The sequence below is a fragment of the Hyla sarda genome, unplaced genomic scaffold (assembly GCF_029499605.1).
Source record: "Hyla sarda isolate aHylSar1 unplaced genomic scaffold, aHylSar1.hap1 scaffold_1045, whole genome shotgun sequence".
Classification (NCBI taxonomy): domain Eukaryota; kingdom Metazoa; phylum Chordata; class Amphibia; order Anura; family Hylidae; genus Hyla; species Hyla sarda.
Window position 1 is genome coordinate 79,327 of NW_026607664.1, and position 19,460 is coordinate 98,786.

The window sequence follows — 19,460 nt, forward strand, 5'->3', positions numbered from 1 at the left end:
AAAAAGACATATGTCCATCACGTTCAACCAGGGAATTAAGGGGTAGGGGTGTGGCGCGATATTGGGGAAGGGATGAGATTTTATATTTCTTCATAAGCATTAATCTTATTTTGTCAATTAGGAACATTCAGCACCCACCCGCTATCAAGGCAGCTGCCTATCATGTCATGCCCTACCTGCACAGGTGTGCTGGCTACTCAAATGATCCAATTAAGGAGGCCATTTAGTCAGCAGCAGCAGAAGTCCTGTGCCTGGACGCTCCAACAGGGGCCAGACACAAGCAGAAGCAGAAGCAGCAGAAGCAGCAGCAGCACCACCTTTTGTTTTTTGGCTGCAGCAGCAGCAAGGCCCACAGGGCTGGCTAGCTGGCTAGCCAGCAAGCAGGTAGCAATGAAAGTAGGAATCTTTCTTTTTAACCCTGTAAGGGGGTGGTGCACTGTACCCGAAGATACTGCCATATCGGGTCAATGCATAGGGCGACGGAAGCAAGCTTCGAAATCGGCCCCCGTTCTCAAAAATCCATTTAATATATGGTCCCCAGATAGGGGACGTATCAGATATTAAACTGATAAGAACAGATACTACACTTGATCTTAGCCAAAAGGCCGAGAAGCGATAACCGTGAAAGGGGCGGGCCCAACAAGGTCCCCTTCATGGGCACTATCACTGCTTGCTGTCAGGGAGGCTGCCAGACAATTTTCCATGCACACTCTGGGCTGGGGGGCAGTCAACCACCAGTACACACAGCAGAACCTAAACCCATACCATTATTGCTAAGCAGCAAGACAGGGGCCCATTGCACTCCCACGGGGCCTTTTTAAATGCAATCCATAACCCGGATTTGCCAGGAACCCTTCTTACTCCTCCTACTTGCATGTGACACTGGGCTTAGGATCTGCATAGGAAACACACACACAAGCACACACCTACCTTTGTTGCCTGCAGATGCCTCCTTGGCTGTCCCCAAACGGTATCAAACCAACACCCACGGGAAGCTGTAAGCATAGAGGACATGCCTGCACCCCATTGGACTTACCTGTGTGGGTTAAATCCGGGTTATTTGACAACCTATGGCGGTGATGGTTCTGCTCAGGCAGAGCAGTGCTGATGCTCCTCATAAAGCTGTCGCTGCTGTGAAGGTTCTAGGTGACATCACAAATCCCTTTGGTTACATACACAACAAAGCTGGGTTGTTGTTGTTTACACTCTGCAAGGCCTGTGGAAGTGAGTGACATCATAGCACTGTAGTTCTGAGGGTTCAAGATGGATGCAACAATCTCCTGTTGCTTCTATGAAGGCCGTAATAGACGACATCACCAAACAGCTCCATAGTCACATACACAGCAAAGGAGAGATGTTGTTTACACCTAGTGATGTCAGTGGTATTGAGTGACATCACAGCACAGTGCTAAGGCTCCTGGGCCTGGACACAGCAGCGGCTGCAATATCTCAACGGAGAATACGTTTATATCTATGTGTGTGTGTGCGCATATATATATATATATATATATATATATATATATATATATATATTTCTCCGCCGAAATCACTTTTAAACCCATTTCCACCTTTTTTTCCCTTCTCCTCCTCTTACTTTTTTTTCACGTTTTTTTACGTTTTTCTCCTTTTCGCCTCTTTTCTGGGCGTATTATTCTTCTTTTTCTTCTTTTTTTTCGTCTAATGCATACCCCATCAGTGCAGCAATGCTTATTCAATACCGCCAGCAGATGGAGACACTGGGGGATAATTTTCTAAGGATTTATACTGATTTTTCCTGTCTGAATTTGTCGCACAGAAAGTTGCAGGCCAAATATGTGTGACATTTCTGCGACTTTAGCTTCTAGAGCATTTTTACAACATTATACATAGGTGCTGAATACATAAAAAGCGACTGTTCAGCGACAGACAAGTCGCATCGGCTGAAAGTAGGCCAGAATGTCAGTCCATGTTGGAGCAGGTTTAGATACAGTCTAAAGCATAGATCTCAAAGTCTGTGCACAGAATTTAGCAAGGGCCTCGCACCTTCTGATGCATCAGGTAGGTGCACAATAGCATAGCCTAACCCTCTGTACTTTGGTCTATATTGATGCGGGACATAGACAGCCAGCTGATGACCAATCCATTAGTGCAATGGATGGCTGGAAGCATTTGTCTTTGCCTTTGCAATACCACAGAAGCAATGCATGGTCAATGTACAGCAATGACACACCTGTGTGAACAGCCAGGAGACCCCCCCCCCATGTTATGTTACATAGTTACATAGTTAGTACGGTCGAAAAAAGACATATGTCCATCACGTTCAACCAGGGAATTAAGGGGTAGGGGTGTGGCGCGATATTGGGGAAGGGATGAGATTTTATATTTCTTCATAAGCATTAATCTTATTTTGTCAATTAGGAACATTCAGCACCCACCCGCTATCAAGGCAGCTGCCTATCATGTCATGCCCTACCTGCACAGGTGTGCTGGCTACTCAAATGATCCAATTAAGGAGGCCATTTAGTCAGCAGCAGCAGAAGTCCTGTGCCTGGACGCTCCAACAGGGGCCAGACACAAGCAGAAGCAGAAGCAGCAGAAGCAGCAGCAGCACCACCTTTTGTTTTTTGGCTGCAGCAGCAGCAAGGCCCACAGGGCTGGCTAGCTGGCTAGCCAGCAAGCAGGTAGCAATGAAAGTAGGAATCTTTCTTTTTAACCCTGTAAGGGGGTGGTGCACTGTACCCGAAGATACTGCCATATCGGGTCAATGCATAGGGCGACGGAAGCAAGCTTCGAAATCGGCCCCCGTTCTCAAAAATCCATTTAATATATGGTCCCCAGATAGGGGACGTATCAGATATTAAACTGATAAGAACAGATACTACACTTGATCTTAGCCAAAAGGCCGAGAAGCGATAACCGTGAAAGGGGCGGGCCCAACAAGGTCCCCTTCATGGGCACTATCACTGCTTGCTGTCAGGGAGGCTGCCAGACAATTTTCCATGCACACTCTGGGCTGGGGGGCAGTCAACCACCAGTACACACAGCAGAACCTAAACCCATACCATTATTGCTAAGCAGCAAGACAGGGGCCCATTGCACTCCCACGGGGCCTTTTTAAATGCAATCCATAACCCGGATTTGCCAGGAACCCTTCTTACTCCTCCTACTTGCATGTGACACTGGGCTTAGGATCTGCATAGGAAACACACACACAAGCACACACCTACCTTTGTTGCCTGCAGATGCCTCCTTGGCTGTCCCCAAACGGTATCAAACCAACACCCACGGGAAGCTGTAAGCATAGAGGACATGCCTGCACCCCATTGGACTTACCTGTGTGGGTTAAATCCGGGTTATTTGACAACCTATGGCGGTGATGGTTCTGCTCAGGCAGAGCAGTGCTGATGCTCCTCATAAAGCTGTCGCTGCTGTGAAGGTTCTAGGTGACATCACAAATCCCTTTGGTTACATACACAACAAAGCTGGGTTGTTGTTGTTTACACTCTGCAAGGCCTGTGGAAGTGAGTGACATCATAGCACTGTAGTTCTGAGGGTTCAAGATGGATGCAACAATCTCCTGTTGCTTCTATGAAGGCCGTAATAGACGACATCACCAAACAGCTCCATAGTCACATACACAGCAAAGGAGAGATGTTGTTTACACCTAGTGATGTCAGTGGTATTGAGTGACATCACAGCACAGTGCTAAGGCTCCTGGGCCTGGACACAGCAGCGGCTGCAATATCTCAACGGAGAATACGTTTATATCTATGTGTGTGTGTGCGCATATATATATATATATATATATATATATATATATATATATATATTTCTCCGCCGAAATCACTTTTAAACCCATTTCCACCTTTTTTTCCCTTCTCCTCCTCTTACTTTTTTTTCACGTTTTTTTACGTTTTTCTCCTTTTCGCCTCTTTTCTGGGCGTATTATTCTTCTTTTTCTTCTTTTTTTTCGTCTAATGCATACCCCATCAGTGCAGCAATGCTTATTCAATACCGCCAGCAGATGGAGACACTGGGGGATAATTTTCTAAGGATTTATACTGATTTTTCCTGTCTGAATTTGTCGCACAGAAAGTTGCAGGCCAAATATGTGTGACATTTCTGCGACTTTAGCTTCTAGAGCATTTTTACAACATTATACATAGGTGCTGAATACATAAAAAGCGACTGTTCAGCGACAGACAAGTCGCATCGGCTGAAAGTAGGCCAGAATGTCAGTCCATGTTGGAGCAGGTTTAGATACAGTCTAAAGCATAGATCTCAAAGTCTGTGCACAGAATTTAGCAAGGGCCTCGCACCTTCTGATGCATCAGGTAGGTGCACAATAGCATAGCCTAACCCTCTGTACTTTGGTCTATATTGATGCGGGACATAGACAGCCAGCTGATGACCAATCCATTAGTGCAATGGATGGCTGGAAGCATTTGTCTTTGCCTTTGCAATACCACAGAAGCAATGCATGGTCAATGTACAGCAATGACACACCTGTGTGAACAGCCAGGAGACCCCCCCCCCATGTTATGTTACATAGTTACATAGTTAGTACGGTCGAAAAAAGACATATGTCCATCACGTTCAACCAGGGAATTAAGGGGTAGGGGTGTGGCGCGATATTGGGGAAGGGATGAGATTTTATATTTCTTCATAAGCATTAATCTTATTTTGTCAATTAGGAACATTCAGCACCCACCCGCTATCAAGGCAGCTGCCTATCATGTCATGCCCTACCTGCACAGGTGTGCTGGCTACTCAAATGATCCAATTAAGGAGGCCATTTAGTCAGCAGCAGCAGAAGTCCTGTGCCTGGACGCTCCAACAGGGGCCAGACACAAGCAGAAGCAGAAGCAGCAGAAGCAGCAGCAGCACCACCTTTTGTTTTTTGGCTGCAGCAGCAGCAAGGCCCACAGGGCTGGCTAGCTGGCTAGCCAGCAAGCAGGTAGCAATGAAAGTAGGAATCTTTCTTTTTAACCCTGTAAGGGGGTGGTGCACTGTACCCGAAGATACTGCCATATCGGGTCAATGCATAGGGCGACGGAAGCAAGCTTCGAAATCGGCCCCCGTTCTCAAAAATCCATTTAATATATGGTCCCCAGATAGGGGACGTATCAGATATTAAACTGATAAGAACAGATACTACACTTGATCTTAGCCAAAAGGCCGAGAAGCGATAACCGTGAAAGGGGCGGGCCCAACAAGGTCCCCTTCATGGGCACTATCACTGCTTGCTGTCAGGGAGGCTGCCAGACAATTTTCCATGCACACTCTGGGCTGGGGGGCAGTCAACCACCAGTACACACAGCAGAACCTAAACCCATACCATTATTGCTAAGCAGCAAGACAGGGGCCCATTGCACTCCCACGGGGCCTTTTTAAATGCAATCCATAACCCGGATTTGCCAGGAACCCTTCTTACTCCTCCTACTTGCATGTGACACTGGGCTTAGGATCTGCATAGGAAACACACACACAAGCACACACCTACCTTTGTTGCCTGCAGATGCCTCCTTGGCTGTCCCCAAACGGTATCAAACCAACACCCACGGGAAGCTGTAAGCATAGAGGACATGCCTGCACCCCATTGGACTTACCTGTGTGGGTTAAATCCGGGTTATTTGACAACCTATGGCGGTGATGGTTCTGCTCAGGCAGAGCAGTGCTGATGCTCCTCATAAAGCTGTCGCTGCTGTGAAGGTTCTAGGTGACATCACAAATCCCTTTGGTTACATACACAACAAAGCTGGGTTGTTGTTGTTTACACTCTGCAAGGCCTGTGGAAGTGAGTGACATCATAGCACTGTAGTTCTGAGGGTTCAAGATGGATGCAACAATCTCCTGTTGCTTCTATGAAGGCCGTAATAGACGACATCACCAAACAGCTCCATAGTCACATACACAGCAAAGGAGAGATGTTGTTTACACCTAGTGATGTCAGTGGTATTGAGTGACATCACAGCACAGTGCTAAGGCTCCTGGGCCTGGACACAGCAGCGGCTGCAATATCTCAACGGAGAATACGTTTATATCTATGTGTGTGTGTGCGCATATATATATATATATATATATATATATATATATATATATATATATATATATATATATATTTCTCCGCCGAAATCACTTTTAAACCCATTTCCACCTTTTTTTCCCTTCTCCTCCTCTTACTTTTTTTTCACGTTTTTTTACGTTTTTCTCCTTTTCGCCTCTTTTCTGGGCGTATTATTCTTCTTTTTCTTCTTTTTTTTCGTCTAATGCATACCCCATCAGTGCAGCAATGCTTATTCAATACCGCCAGCAGATGGAGACACTGGGGGATAATTTTCTAAGGATTTATACTGATTTTTCCTGTCTGAATTTGTCGCACAGAAAGTTGCAGGCCAAATATGTGTGACATTTCTGCGACTTTAGCTTCTAGAGCATTTTTACAACATTATACATAGGTGCTGAATACATAAAAAGCGACTGTTCAGCGACAGACAAGTCGCATCGGCTGAAAGTAGGCCAGAATGTCAGTCCATGTTGGAGCAGGTTTAGATACAGTCTAAAGCATAGATCTCAAAGTCTGTGCACAGAATTTAGCAAGGGCCTCGCACCTTCTGATGCATCAGGTAGGTGCACAATAGCATAGCCTAACCCTCTGTACTTTGGTCTATATTGATGCGGGACATAGACAGCCAGCTGATGACCAATCCATTAGTGCAATGGATGGCTGGAAGCATTTGTCTTTGCCTTTGCAATACCACAGAAGCAATGCATGGTCAATGTACAGCAATGACACACCTGTGTGAACAGCCAGGAGACCCCCCCCCCATGTTATGTTACATAGTTACATAGTTAGTACGGTCGAAAAAAGACATTTGTCCATCACGTTCAACCAGGGAATTAAGGGGTAGGGGTGTGGCGCGATATTGGGGAAGGGATGAGATTTTATATTTCTTCATAAGCATTAATCTTATTTTGTCAATTAGGAACATTCAGCACCCACCCGCTATCAAGGCAGCTGCCTATCATGTCATGCCCTACCTGCACAGGTGTGCTGGCTACTCAAATGATCCAATTAAGGAGGCCATTTAGTCAGCAGCAGCAGAAGTCCTGTGCCTGGACGCTCCAACAGGGGCCAGACACAAGCAGAAGCAGAAGCAGCAGAAGCAGCAGCAGCACCACCTTTTGTTTTTTGGCTGCAGCAGCAGCAAGGCCCACAGGGCTGGCTAGCTGGCTAGCCAGCAAGCAGGTAGCAATGAAAGTAGGAATCTTTCTTTTTAACCCTGTAAGGGGGTGGTGCACTGTACCCGAAGATACTGCCATATCGGGTCAATGCATAGGGCGACGGAAGCAAGCTTCGAAATCGGCCCCCGTTCTCAAAAATCCATTTAATATATGGTCCCCAGATAGGGGACGTATCAGATATTAAACTGATAAGAACAGATACTACACTTGATCTTAGCCAAAAGGCCGAGAAGCGATAACCGTGAAAGGGGCGGGCCCAACAAGGTCCCCTTCATGGGCACTATCACTGCTTGCTGTCAGGGAGGCTGCCAGACAATTTTCCATGCACACTCTGGGCTGGGGGGCAGTCAACCACCAGTACACACAGCAGAACCTAAACCCATACCATTATTGCTAAGCAGCAAGACAGGGGCCCATTGCACTCCCACGGGGCCTTTTTAAATGCAATCCATAACCCGGATTTGCCAGGAACCCTTCTTACTCCTCCTACTTGCATGTGACACTGGGCTTAGGATCTGCATAGGAAACACACACACAAGCACACACCTACCTTTGTTGCCTGCAGATGCCTCCTTGGCTGTCCCCAAACGGTATCAAACCAACACCCACGGGAAGCTGTAAGCATAGAGGACATGCCTGCACCCCATTGGACTTACCTGTGTGGGTTAAATCCGGGTTATTTGACAACCTATGGCGGTGATGGTTCTGCTCAGGCAGAGCAGTGCTGATGCTCCTCATAAAGCTGTCGCTGCTGTGAAGGTTCTAGGTGACATCACAAATCCCTTTGGTTACATACACAACAAAGCTGGGTTGTTGTTGTTTACACTCTGCAAGGCCTGTGGAAGTGAGTGACATCATAGCACTGTAGTTCTGAGGGTTCAAGATGGATGCAACAATCTCCTGTTGCTTCTATGAAGGCCGTAATAGACGACATCACCAAACAGCTCCATAGTCACATACACAGCAAAGGAGAGATGTTGTTTACACCTAGTGATGTCAGTGGTATTGAGTGACATCACAGCACAGTGCTAAGGCTCCTGGGCCTGGACACAGCAGCGGCTGCAATATCTCAACGGAGAATACGTTTATATCTATGTGTGTGTGTGCGCATATATATATATATATATATATATATATATATATATATATATTTCTCCGCCGAAATCACTTTTAAACCCATTTCCACCTTTTTTTCCCTTCTCCTCCTCTTACTTTTTTTTCACGTTTTTTTACGTTTTTCTCCTTTTCGCCTCTTTTCTGGGCGTATTATTCTTCTTTTTCTTCTTTTTTTTCGTCTAATGCATACCCCATCAGTGCAGCAATGCTTATTCAATACCGCCAGCAGATGGAGACACTGGGGGATAATTTTCTAAGGATTTATACTGATTTTTCCTGTCTGAATTTGTCGCACAGAAAGTTGCAGGCCAAATATGTGTGACATTTCTGCGACTTTAGCTTCTAGAGCATTTTTACAACATTATACATAGGTGCTGAATACATAAAAAGCGACTGTTCAGCGACAGACAAGTCGCATCGGCTGAAAGTAGGCCAGAATGTCAGTCCATGTTGGAGCAGGTTTAGATACAGTCTAAAGCATAGATCTCAAAGTCTGTGCACAGAATTTAGCAAGGGCCTCGCACCTTCTGATGCATCAGGTAGGTGCACAATAGCATAGCCTAACCCTCTGTACTTTGGTCTATATTGATGCGGGACATAGACAGCCAGCTGATGACCAATCCATTAGTGCAATGGATGGCTGGAAGCATTTGTCTTTGCCTTTGCAATACCACAGAAGCAATGCATGGTCAATGTACAGCAATGACACACCTGTGTGAACAGCCAGGAGACCCCCCCCCCCCATGTTATGTTACATAGTTACATAGTTAGTACGGTCGAAAAAAGACATATGTCCATCACGTTCAACCAGGGAATTAAGGGGTAGGGGTGTGGCGCGATATTGGGGAAGGGATGAGATTTTATATTTCTTCATAAGCATTAATCTTATTTTGTCAATTAGGAACATTCAGCACCCACCCGCTATCAAGGCAGCTGCCTATCATGTCATGCCCTACCTGCACAGGTGTGCTGGCTACTCAAATGATCCAATTAAGGAGGCCATTTAGTCAGCAGCAGCAGAAGTCCTGTGCCTGGACGCTCCAACAGGGGCCAGACACAAGCAGAAGCAGAAGCAGCAGAAGCAGCAGCAGCACCACCTTTTGTTTTTTGGCTGCAGCAGCAGCAAGGCCCACAGGGCTGGCTAGCTGGCTAGCCAGCAAGCAGGTAGCAATGAAAGTAGGAATCTTTCTTTTTAACCCTGTAAGGGGGTGGTGCACTGTACCCGAAGATACTGCCATATCGGGTCAATGCATAGGGCGACGGAAGCAAGCTTCGAAATCGGCCCCCGTTCTCAAAAATCCATTTAATATATGGTCCCCAGATAGGGGACGTATCAGATATTAAACTGATAAGAACAGATACTACACTTGATCTTAGCCAAAAGGCCGAGAAGCGATAACCGTGAAAGGGGCGGGCCCAACAAGGTCCCCTTCATGGGCACTATCACTGCTTGCTGTCAGGGAGGCTGCCAGACAATTTTCCATGCACACTCTGGGCTGGGGGGCAGTCAACCACCAGTACACACAGCAGAACCTAAACCCATACCATTATTGCTAAGCAGCAAGACAGGGGCCCATTGCACTCCCACGGGGCCTTTTTAAATGCAATCCATAACCCGGATTTGCCAGGAACCCTTCTTACTCCTCCTACTTGCATGTGACACTGGGCTTAGGATCTGCATAGGAAACACACACACAAGCACACACCTACCTTTGTTGCCTGCAGATGCCTCCTTGGCTGTCCCCAAACGGTATCAAACCAACACCCACGGGAAGCTGTAAGCATAGAGGACATGCCTGCACCCCATTGGACTTACCTGTGTGGGTTAAATCCGGGTTATTTGACAACCTATGGCGGTGATGGTTCTGCTCAGGCAGAGCAGTGCTGATGCTCCTCATAAAGCTGTCGCTGCTGTGAAGGTTCTAGGTGACATCACAAATCCCTTTGGTTACATACACAACAAAGCTGGGTTGTTGTTGTTTACACTCTGCAAGGCCTGTGGAAGTGAGTGACATCATAGCACTGTAGTTCTGAGGGTTCAAGATGGATGCAACAATCTCCTGTTGCTTCTATGAAGGCCGTAATAGACGACATCACCAAACAGCTCCATAGTCACATACACAGCAAAGGAGAGATGTTGTTTACACCTAGTGATGTCAGTGGTATTGAGTGACATCACAGCACAGTGCTAAGGCTCCTGGGCCTGGACACAGCAGCGGCTGCAATATCTCAACGGAGAATACGTTTATATCTATGTGTGTGTGTGCGCATATATATATATATATATATATATATATATATATATATATTTCTCCGCCGAAATCACTTTTAAACCCATTTCCACCTTTTTTTCCCTTCTCCTCCTCTTACTTTTTTTTCACGTTTTTTTACGTTTTTCTCCTTTTCGCCTCTTTTCTGGGCGTATTATTCTTCTTTTTCTTCTTTTTTTTCGTCTAATGCATACCCCATCAGTGCAGCAATGCTTATTCAATACCGCCAGCAGATGGAGACACTGGGGGATAATTTTCTAAGGATTTATACTGATTTTTCCTGTCTGAATTTGTCGCACAGAAAGTTGCAGGCCAAATATGTGTGACATTTCTGCGACTTTAGCTTCTAGAGCATTTTTACAACATTATACATAGGTGCTGAATACATAAAAAGCGACTGTTCAGCGACAGACAAGTCGCATCGGCTGAAAGTAGGCCAGAATGTCAGTCCATGTTGGAGCAGGTTTAGATACAGTCTAAAGCATAGATCTCAAAGTCTGTGCACAGAATTTAGCAAGGGCCTCGCACCTTCTGATGCATCAGGTAGGTGCACAATAGCATAGCCTAACCCTCTGTACTTTGGTCTATATTGATGCGGGACATAGACAGCCAGCTGATGACCAATCCATTAGTGCAATGGATGGCTGGAAGCATTTGTCTTTGCCTTTGCAATACCACAGAAGCAATGCATGGTCAATGTACAGCAATGACACACCTGTGTGAACAGCCAGGAGACCCCCCCCCCATGTTATGTTACATAGTTACATAGTTAGTACGGTCGAAAAAAGACATATGTCCATCACGTTCAACCAGGGAATTAAGGGGTAGGGGTGTGGCGCGATATTGGGGAAGGGATGAGATTTTATATTTCTTCATAAGCATTAATCTTATTTTGTCAATTAGGAACATTCAGCACCCACCCGCTATCAAGGCAGCTGCCTATCATGTCATGCCCTACCTGCACAGGTGTGCTGGCTACTCAAATGATCCAATTAAGGAGGCCATTTAGTCAGCAGCAGCAGAAGTCCTGTGCCTGGACGCTCCAACAGGGGCCAGACACAAGCAGAAGCAGAAGCAGCAGAAGCAGCAGCAGCACCACCTTTTGTTTTTTGGCTGCAGCAGCAGCAAGGCCCACAGGGCTGGCTAGCTGGCTAGCCAGCAAGCAGGTAGCAATGAAAGTAGGAATCTTTCTTTTTAACCCTGTAAGGGGGTGGTGCACTGTACCCGAAGATACTGCCATATCGGGTCAATGCATAGGGCGACGGAAGCAAGCTTCGAAATCGGCCCCCGTTCTCAAAAATCCATTTAATATATGGTCCCCAGATAGGGGACGTATCAGATATTAAACTGATAAGAACAGATACTACACTTGATCTTAGCCAAAAGGCCGAGAAGCGATAACCGTGAAAGGGGCGGGCCCAACAAGGTCCCCTTCATGGGCACTATCACTGCTTGCTGTCAGGGAGGCTGCCAGACAATTTTCCATGCACACTCTGGGCTGGGGGGCAGTCAACCACCAGTACACACAGCAGAACCTAAACCCATACCATTATTGCTAAGCAGCAAGACAGGGGCCCATTGCACTCCCACGGGGCCTTTTTAAATGCAATCCATAACCCGGATTTGCCAGGAACCCTTCTTACTCCTCCTACTTGCATGTGACACTGGGCTTAGGATCTGCATAGGAAACACACACACAAGCACACACCTACCTTTGTTGCCTGCAGATGCCTCCTTGGCTGTCCCCAAACGGTATCAAACCAACACCCACGGGAAGCTGTAAGCATAGAGGACATGCCTGCACCCCATTGGACTTACCTGTGTGGGTTAAATCCGGGTTATTTGACAACCTATGGCGGTGATGGTTCTGCTCAGGCAGAGCAGTGCTGATGCTCCTCATAAAGCTGTCGCTGCTGTGAAGGTTCTAGGTGACATCACAAATCCCTTTGGTTACATACACAACAAAGCTGGGTTGTTGTTGTTTACACTCTGCAAGGCCTGTGGAAGTGAGTGACATCATAGCACTGTAGTTCTGAGGGTTCTAGATGGATGCAACAATCTCCTGTTGCTTCTATGAAGGCCGTAATAGACGACATCACCAAACAGCTCCATAGTCACATACACAGCAAAGGAGAGATGTTGTTTACACCTAGTGATGTCAGTGGTATTGAGTGACATCACAGCACAGTGCTAAGGCTCCTGGGCCTGGACACAGCAGCGGCTGCAATATCTCAACGGAGAATACGTTTATATCTATGTGTGTGTGTGCGCATATATATATATATATATATATATATATATATATATATATATATATTTCTCCGCCGAAATCACTTTTAAACCCATTTCCACCTTTTTTTCCCTTCTCCTCCTCTTACTTTTTTTTCACGTTTTTTTACGTTTTTCTCCTTTTCGCCTCTTTTCTGGGCGTATTATTCTTCTTTTTCTTCTTTTTTTTCGTCTAATGCATACCCCATCAGTGCAGCAATGCTTATTCAATACCGCCAGCAGATGGAGACACTGGGGGATAATTTTCTAAGGATTTATACTGATTTTTCCTGTCTGAATTTGTCGCACAGAAAGTTGCAGGCCAAATATGTGTGACATTTCTGCGACTTTAGCTTCTAGAGCATTTTTACAACATTATACATAGGTGCTGAATACATAAAAAGCGACTGTTCAGCGACAGACAAGTCGCATCGGCTGAAAGTAGGCCAGAATGTCAGTCCATGTTGGAGCAGGTTTAGATACAGTCTAAAGCATAGATCTCAAAGTCTGTGCACAGAATTTAGCAAGGGCCTCGCACCTTCTGATGCATCAGGTAGGTGCACAATAGCATAGCCTAACCCTCTGTACTTTGGTCTATATTGATGCGGGACATAGACAGCCAGCTGATGACCAATCCATTAGTGCAATGGATGGCTGGAAGCATTTGTCTTTGCCTTTGCAATACCACAGAAGCAATGCATGGTCAATGTACAGCAATGACACACCTGTGTGAACAGCCAGGAGACCCCCCCCCCCCCCCCATGTTATGTTACATAGTTACATAGTTAGTACGGTCGAAAAAAGACATATGTCCATCAAGTTCAACCAGGGAATTAAGGGGTAGGGGTGTGGCGCGATATTGGGGAAGGGATGAGATTTTATATTTCTTCATAAGCATTAATCTTATTTTGTCAATTAGGAACATTCAGCACCCACCCGCTATCAAGGCAGCTGCCTATCATGTCATGCCCTACCTGCACAGGTGTGCTGGCTACTCAAATGATCCAATTAAGGAGGCCATTTAGTCAGCAGCAGCAGAAGTCCTGTGCCTGGACGCTCCAACAGCGGCCAGACACAAGCAGAAGCAGCAGAAGCAGCAGCAGCAGCACCACCTTTTGTTTTTTGGCTGCAGCAGCAAGGCCCACAGGGCTGGCTAGCTGGCTAGCCAGCAAGCAGGTAGCAATGAAAGTAGGAATCTTTCTTTTTAACCCTGTAAGGGGGTGGTGCACTGTACCCGAAGATACTGCCATATCGGGTCAATGCATAGGGCGACGGAAGCAAGCTTCGAAATCGGCCCCCGTTCTCAAAAATCCATTTAATATATGGTCCCCAGATAGGGGACGTATCAGATATTAAACTGATAAGAACAGATACTACACTTGATCTTAGCCAAAAGGCCGAGAAGCAATAACCGTGAAAGGGGCGGGCCCAACAAGGTCCCCTTCATGGGCACTATCACTGCTTGCTGTCAGGGAGGCTGCCAGACAATTTTCCATGCACACTCTGGGCTGGGGGGCAGTCAACCACCAGTACACACAGCAGAACCTAAACCCATACCATTATTGCTAAGCAGCAAGACAGGGGCCCATTGCACTCCCACGGGGCCTTTTTAAATGCAATCCATAACCCGGATTTGCCAGGAACCCTTCTTACTCCTCCTACTTGCATGTGACACTGGGCTTAGGATCTGCATAGGAAACACACACACAAGCACACACCTACCTTTGTTGCCTGCAGATGCCTCCTTGGCTGTCCCCAAACGGTATCAAACCAACACCCACGGGAAGCTGTAAGCATAGAGGACATGCCTGCACCCCATTGGACTTACCTGTGTGGGTTAAATCCGGGTTATTTGACAACCTATGGCGGTGATGGTTCTGCTCAGGCAGAGCAGTGCTGATGCTCCTCATAAAGCTGTCGCTGCTGTGAAGGTTCTAGGTGACATCACAAATCCCTATGGTTACATACACAACAAAGCTGGGTTGTTGTTGTTTACACTCTGCAAGGCCTGTGGAAGTGAGTGACATCATAGCACTGTAGTTCTGAGGGTTCTAGATGGATGCAACAATCTCCTGTTGCTTCTATGAAGGCCATAATAGACGACATCACCAAACAGCTCCATAGTCACATACACAGCAAAGGAGAGATGTTGTTTACACCTAGTGATGTCAGTGGTATTGAGTGACATCACAGCACAGTGCTAAGGCTCCTGGGCCTGGACACAGCAGCGGCTGCAATATCTCAACGGAGAATACGTTTATATATATGTGTGTGTGTGCGCGTATATATATATATATATATATATATATATATATATATATATATATTTCTCCGCCGAAATCACTTTTAAACCCATTTCCACCTTTTTTTCCCTTCTCTTCCTCTTACTTTTTTTTCACGTTTTTTTACGTTTTTCTCCTTTTCGCCTCTTTTCTGGGCGTATTATTCTTCTTTTTCTTCTTTTTTTTCGTCTAATGCATACCCCATCAGTGCAGCAATGCTTATTCAATACCGCCAGCAGATGGAGACACTGGGGGATAATTTTCTAAGGATTTATACTGATTTTTCCTGTCTGAATTTGTCGCACAGAAAGTTGCAGGCCAAATATGTGTGACATTTCTGCGACTTTAGCTTCTAGAGCATTTTTACAACATTATACATAGGTGCTGAATACATAAAAAGCGACTGTTCAGCGACAGACAAGTCGCATCGGCTGAAAGTAGGCCAGAATGTCAGTCCATGTTGGAGCAGGTTTAGATACAGTCTAAAGTATAGATCTCAAAGTCTGTGCACAGAATTTAGCAAGGGCCTCGCACCTTCTGATGCATCAGGTAGGTGCACAATAGCATAGCCTAACCCTCTGTACTTTGGTCTATATTGATGCGGGACATAGACAGCCAGCTGATGACCAATCCATTAGTGCAATGGATGGCTGGAAGCATTTGTCTTTGCCTTTGCAATACCACAGAAGCAATGCATGGTCAATGTACAGCAATGACACACCTGTGTGAACAGCCAGGAGACCCCCCCCCCCCCCCCCCCCCATGTTATGTTACATAGTTACATAGTTAGTACGGTCGAAAAAAGACATATGTCCATCAAGTTCAACCAGGGAATTAAGGGGTAGGGGTGTGGCGCGATATTGGGGAAGGGATGAGATTTTATATTTCTTCATAAGCATTAATCTTATTTTGTCAATTAGGAACATTCAGCACCCACCCGCTATCAAGGCAGCTGCCTATCATGTCATGCCCTACCTGCACAGGTGTGCTGGCTACTCAAATGATCCAATTAAGGAGGCCATTTAGTCAGCAGCAGCAGAAGTCCTGTGCCTGGACGCTCCAACAGCGGCCAGACACAAGCAGAAGCAGCAGAAGCAGCAGCAGCAGCACCACCTTTTGTTTTTTGGCTGCAGCAGCAAGGCCCACAGGGCTGGCTAGCTGGCTAGCCAGCAAGCAGGTAGCAATGAAAGTAGGAATCTTTCTTTTTAACCCTGTAAGGGGGTGGTGCACTGTACCCGAAGATACTGCCATATCGGGTCAATGCATAGGGCGACGGAAGCAAGCTTCGAAATCGGCCCCCGTTCTCAAAAATCCATTTAATATATGGTCCCCAGATAGGGGACGTATCAGATATTAAACTGATAAGAACAGATTTTTTTTTTTTTTTTTTTTTATCTAAAGCCGAGGAACGTGCTTTCGATTCACCCAAAGTGCAAGAAAAAGTGCAAACGTGTTACACTAAAAAAACGTGCACAAAGGATGCGGTCTATCGCAAGCCCTTCTCCGATAGGAGAGAGGCCCCCCAACAAACCTTACCCTTCGCCTCCGGACCAAAAGGTACCTGCGAGGTTCCAGGTTCGATGTCCCTTTTCGCCGAAGCTACTAGGGGACCACAAATGCTCCCGGCATCCCCCTTGGCGTTAGCCAAGGTATCTGCCCGCAGAGCCAATTACGGTAGGTACCCTGCCAAAGCAGGAGTACCCGGGGTGTTTGCAGGGAGGTGCGGAACCTAATGGCCACACACACCTCCCCTAGACCGCCAGGAGGGACACCCAGAAGGGCTACCGCATCCTGACCAATCCTGTGAACACACAACACGCAAAAAGTGACACAGTGAGACAAAAAAGAAATAAATAAGTGAATGTGTGCAGATATACTGCCCGGACATCCGGCCGGATCTATAAAAATTTCTCTGATCCTAGCCAGAAGGCCGGGAATCAAGAGGTGAGTGCCACAAGGTGAAGAGATTATGGTGCCCGTGCTTCAACTCAGTGAGTCTATCCTCCCAGTGAGTTTCGGCACCTCGGGGTCACCACTCCCCGAGGCACAAAAGTACCTCGGCTCTAGACCCTCTCAGCCTCATGGCGAGACCCGGAGGGAACAGGTCACATCGGGGCAGCCGTCGAGCTGATTCCTCAGAACCAGCCCCGGAAAGCCCTGGTACACCTGCATCCTCCATGCAGCACCCATCCCCACCAGCCCCATACCGGCGTTACTGTCCACCGGCATGAAAAACTGATAAGAACAGATACTACACTTGATCTTAGCCAAAAGGCCGAGAAGCGATAACCGTGAAAGGGGCGGGCCCAACAAGGTCCCCTTCATGGGCACTATCACTGCTTGCTGTCAGGGAGGCTGCCAGACAATTTTCCATGCACACTCTGGGCTGGGGGGCAGTCAACCACCAGTACACACAGCAGAACCTAAACCCATACCATTATTGCTAAGCAGCAAGACAGGGGCCCATTGCACTCCCACGGGGCCTTTTTAAATGCAATCCATAACCCGGATTTGCCAGGAACCCTTCTTACTCCTCCTACTTGCATGTGACACTGGGCTTAGGATCTGCATAGGAAACACACACACAAGCACACACCTACCTTTGTTGCCTGCAGATGCCTCCTTGGCTGTCCCCAAACGGTATCAAACCAACACCCACGGGAAGCTGTAAGCATAGAGGACATGCCTGCACCCCATTGGACTTACCTGTGTGGGTTAAATCCGGGTTATTTGACAACCTATGGCGGTGATGGTTCTGCTCAGGCAGAGCAGTGCTGATGCTCCTCATAAAGCTGTCGCTGCTGTGAAGGTTCTAGGTGACATCACAAATCCCTATGGTTACATACACAACAAAGCTGGGTTGTTGTTGTTTACACTCTGCAAGGCCTGTGGAAGTGAGTGACATCATAGCACTGTAGTTCTGAGGGTTCTAGATGGATGCAACAATCTCCTGTTGCTTCTATGAAGGCCATAATAGACGACATCACCAAACAGCTCCATAGTCACATACACAGCAAAGGAGAGATGTTGTTTACACCTAGTGATGTCAGTGGTATTGAGTGACATCACAGCACAGTGCTAAGGCTCCTGGGCCTGGACACAGCAGCGGCTGCAATATCTCAACGGAGAATACGTTTATATATATGTGTGTGTGTGCGCGTATATATATATATATATATATATATATATATATATATATATATTTCTCCGCCGAAATCACTTTTAAACCCATTTCCACCTTTTTTTCCCTTCTCTTCCTCTTACTTTTTTTTCACGTTTTTTTACGTTTTTCTCCTTTTCGCCTCTTTTCTGGGCGTATTATTCTTCTTTTTCTTCTTTTTTTTCGTCTAATGCATACCCCTTCAGTGCAGCAATGCTTATTCAATACCGCCAGCAGATGGAGACACTGGGGGATAATTTTCTAAGGATTTATACTGATTTTTCCTGTCTGAATTTGTCGCACAGAAAGTTGCAGGCCAAATATGTGTGACATTTCTGCGACTTTAGCTTCTAGAGCATTTTTACAACATTATACATAGGTGCTGAATACATAAAAAGCGACTGTTCAGCGACAGACAAGTCGCATCGGCTGAAAGTAGGCCAGAATGTCAGTCCATGTTGGAGCAGGTTTAGATACAGTCTAAAGTATAGATCTCAAAGTCTGTGCACAGAATTTAGCAAGGGCCTCGCACCTTCTGATGCATCAGGTAGGTGCACAATAGCATAGCCTAACCCTCTGTACTTTGGTCTATATTGATGCGGGACATAGACAGCCAGCTGATGACCAATCCATTAGTGCAATGGATGGCTGGAAGCATTTGTCTTTGCCTTTGCAATACCACAGAAGCAATGCATGGTCAATGTACAGCAATGACACACCTGTGTGAACAGCCAGGAGACCCCCCCCCATGTTATGTTACATAGTTACATAGTTAGTACGGTCGAAAAAAGACATATGTCCATCAAGTTCAACCAGGGAATTAAGGGGTAGGGGTGTGGCGCGATATTGGGGAAGGGATGAGATTTTATATTTCTTCATAAGCATTAATCTTATTTTGTCAATTAGGAACATTCAGCACCCACCCGCTATCAAGGCAGCTGCCTATCATGTCATGCCCTACCTGCACAGGTGTGCTGGCTACTCAAATGATCCAATTAAGGAGGCCATTTAGTCAGCAGCAGCAGAAGTCCTGTGCCTGGACGCTCCAACAGCGGCCAGACACAAGCAGAAGCAGCAGAAGCAGCAGCAGCACCACCTTTTGTTTTTTGGCTGCAGCAGCAAGGCCCACAGGGCTGGCTA

The 19,460-nt window shown here is 46.5% G+C and overlaps 9 non-coding genes across 9 annotated transcripts; all 9 read right to left on the reverse strand.

The window, feature by feature from the left end:
• Nucleotides 1–426: 426 nt before the first annotated feature.
• LOC130299296 (U2 spliceosomal RNA) lies at nt 427–617 on the reverse strand. The gene has a single exon (XR_008850465.1). It is a non-coding gene; the product is annotated as a U2 spliceosomal RNA (small nuclear RNA).
• A 2,085-nt stretch (nt 618–2,702) lies between these two features.
• Nucleotides 2,703–2,893, reverse strand: LOC130299297 (U2 spliceosomal RNA). Its single transcript, XR_008850466.1, has one exon. It is a non-coding gene; the product is annotated as a U2 spliceosomal RNA (small nuclear RNA).
• A 2,085-nt stretch (nt 2,894–4,978) lies between these two features.
• LOC130299298 (U2 spliceosomal RNA) lies at nt 4,979–5,169 on the reverse strand. Its single transcript, XR_008850467.1, has one exon. It is a non-coding gene; the product is annotated as a U2 spliceosomal RNA (small nuclear RNA).
• Nucleotides 5,170–7,270: 2,101 nt separating this feature from the next.
• LOC130299299 (U2 spliceosomal RNA) lies at nt 7,271–7,461 on the reverse strand. Its single transcript, XR_008850468.1, has one exon. It is a non-coding gene; the product is annotated as a U2 spliceosomal RNA (small nuclear RNA).
• A 2,085-nt stretch (nt 7,462–9,546) lies between these two features.
• On the reverse strand, nt 9,547–9,737 carry LOC130299300 (U2 spliceosomal RNA). Its single transcript, XR_008850469.1, has one exon. It is a non-coding gene; the product is annotated as a U2 spliceosomal RNA (small nuclear RNA).
• Nucleotides 9,738–11,818: 2,081 nt separating this feature from the next.
• LOC130299301 (U2 spliceosomal RNA) lies at nt 11,819–12,009 on the reverse strand. Its single transcript, XR_008850470.1, has one exon. It is a non-coding gene; the product is annotated as a U2 spliceosomal RNA (small nuclear RNA).
• A 2,087-nt stretch (nt 12,010–14,096) lies between these two features.
• LOC130299317 (U2 spliceosomal RNA) lies at nt 14,097–14,287 on the reverse strand. The gene has a single exon (XR_008850486.1). It is a non-coding gene; the product is annotated as a U2 spliceosomal RNA (small nuclear RNA).
• Nucleotides 14,288–16,379: 2,092 nt separating this feature from the next.
• LOC130299263 (U2 spliceosomal RNA) lies at nt 16,380–16,566 on the reverse strand. Its single transcript, XR_008850437.1, has one exon. It is a non-coding gene; the product is annotated as a U2 spliceosomal RNA (small nuclear RNA).
• Nucleotides 16,567–17,259: 693 nt separating this feature from the next.
• Nucleotides 17,260–17,447, reverse strand: LOC130299269 (U2 spliceosomal RNA). The gene has a single exon (XR_008850440.1). It is a non-coding gene; the product is annotated as a U2 spliceosomal RNA (small nuclear RNA).
• Nucleotides 17,448–19,460: the final 2,013 nt, after the last annotated feature.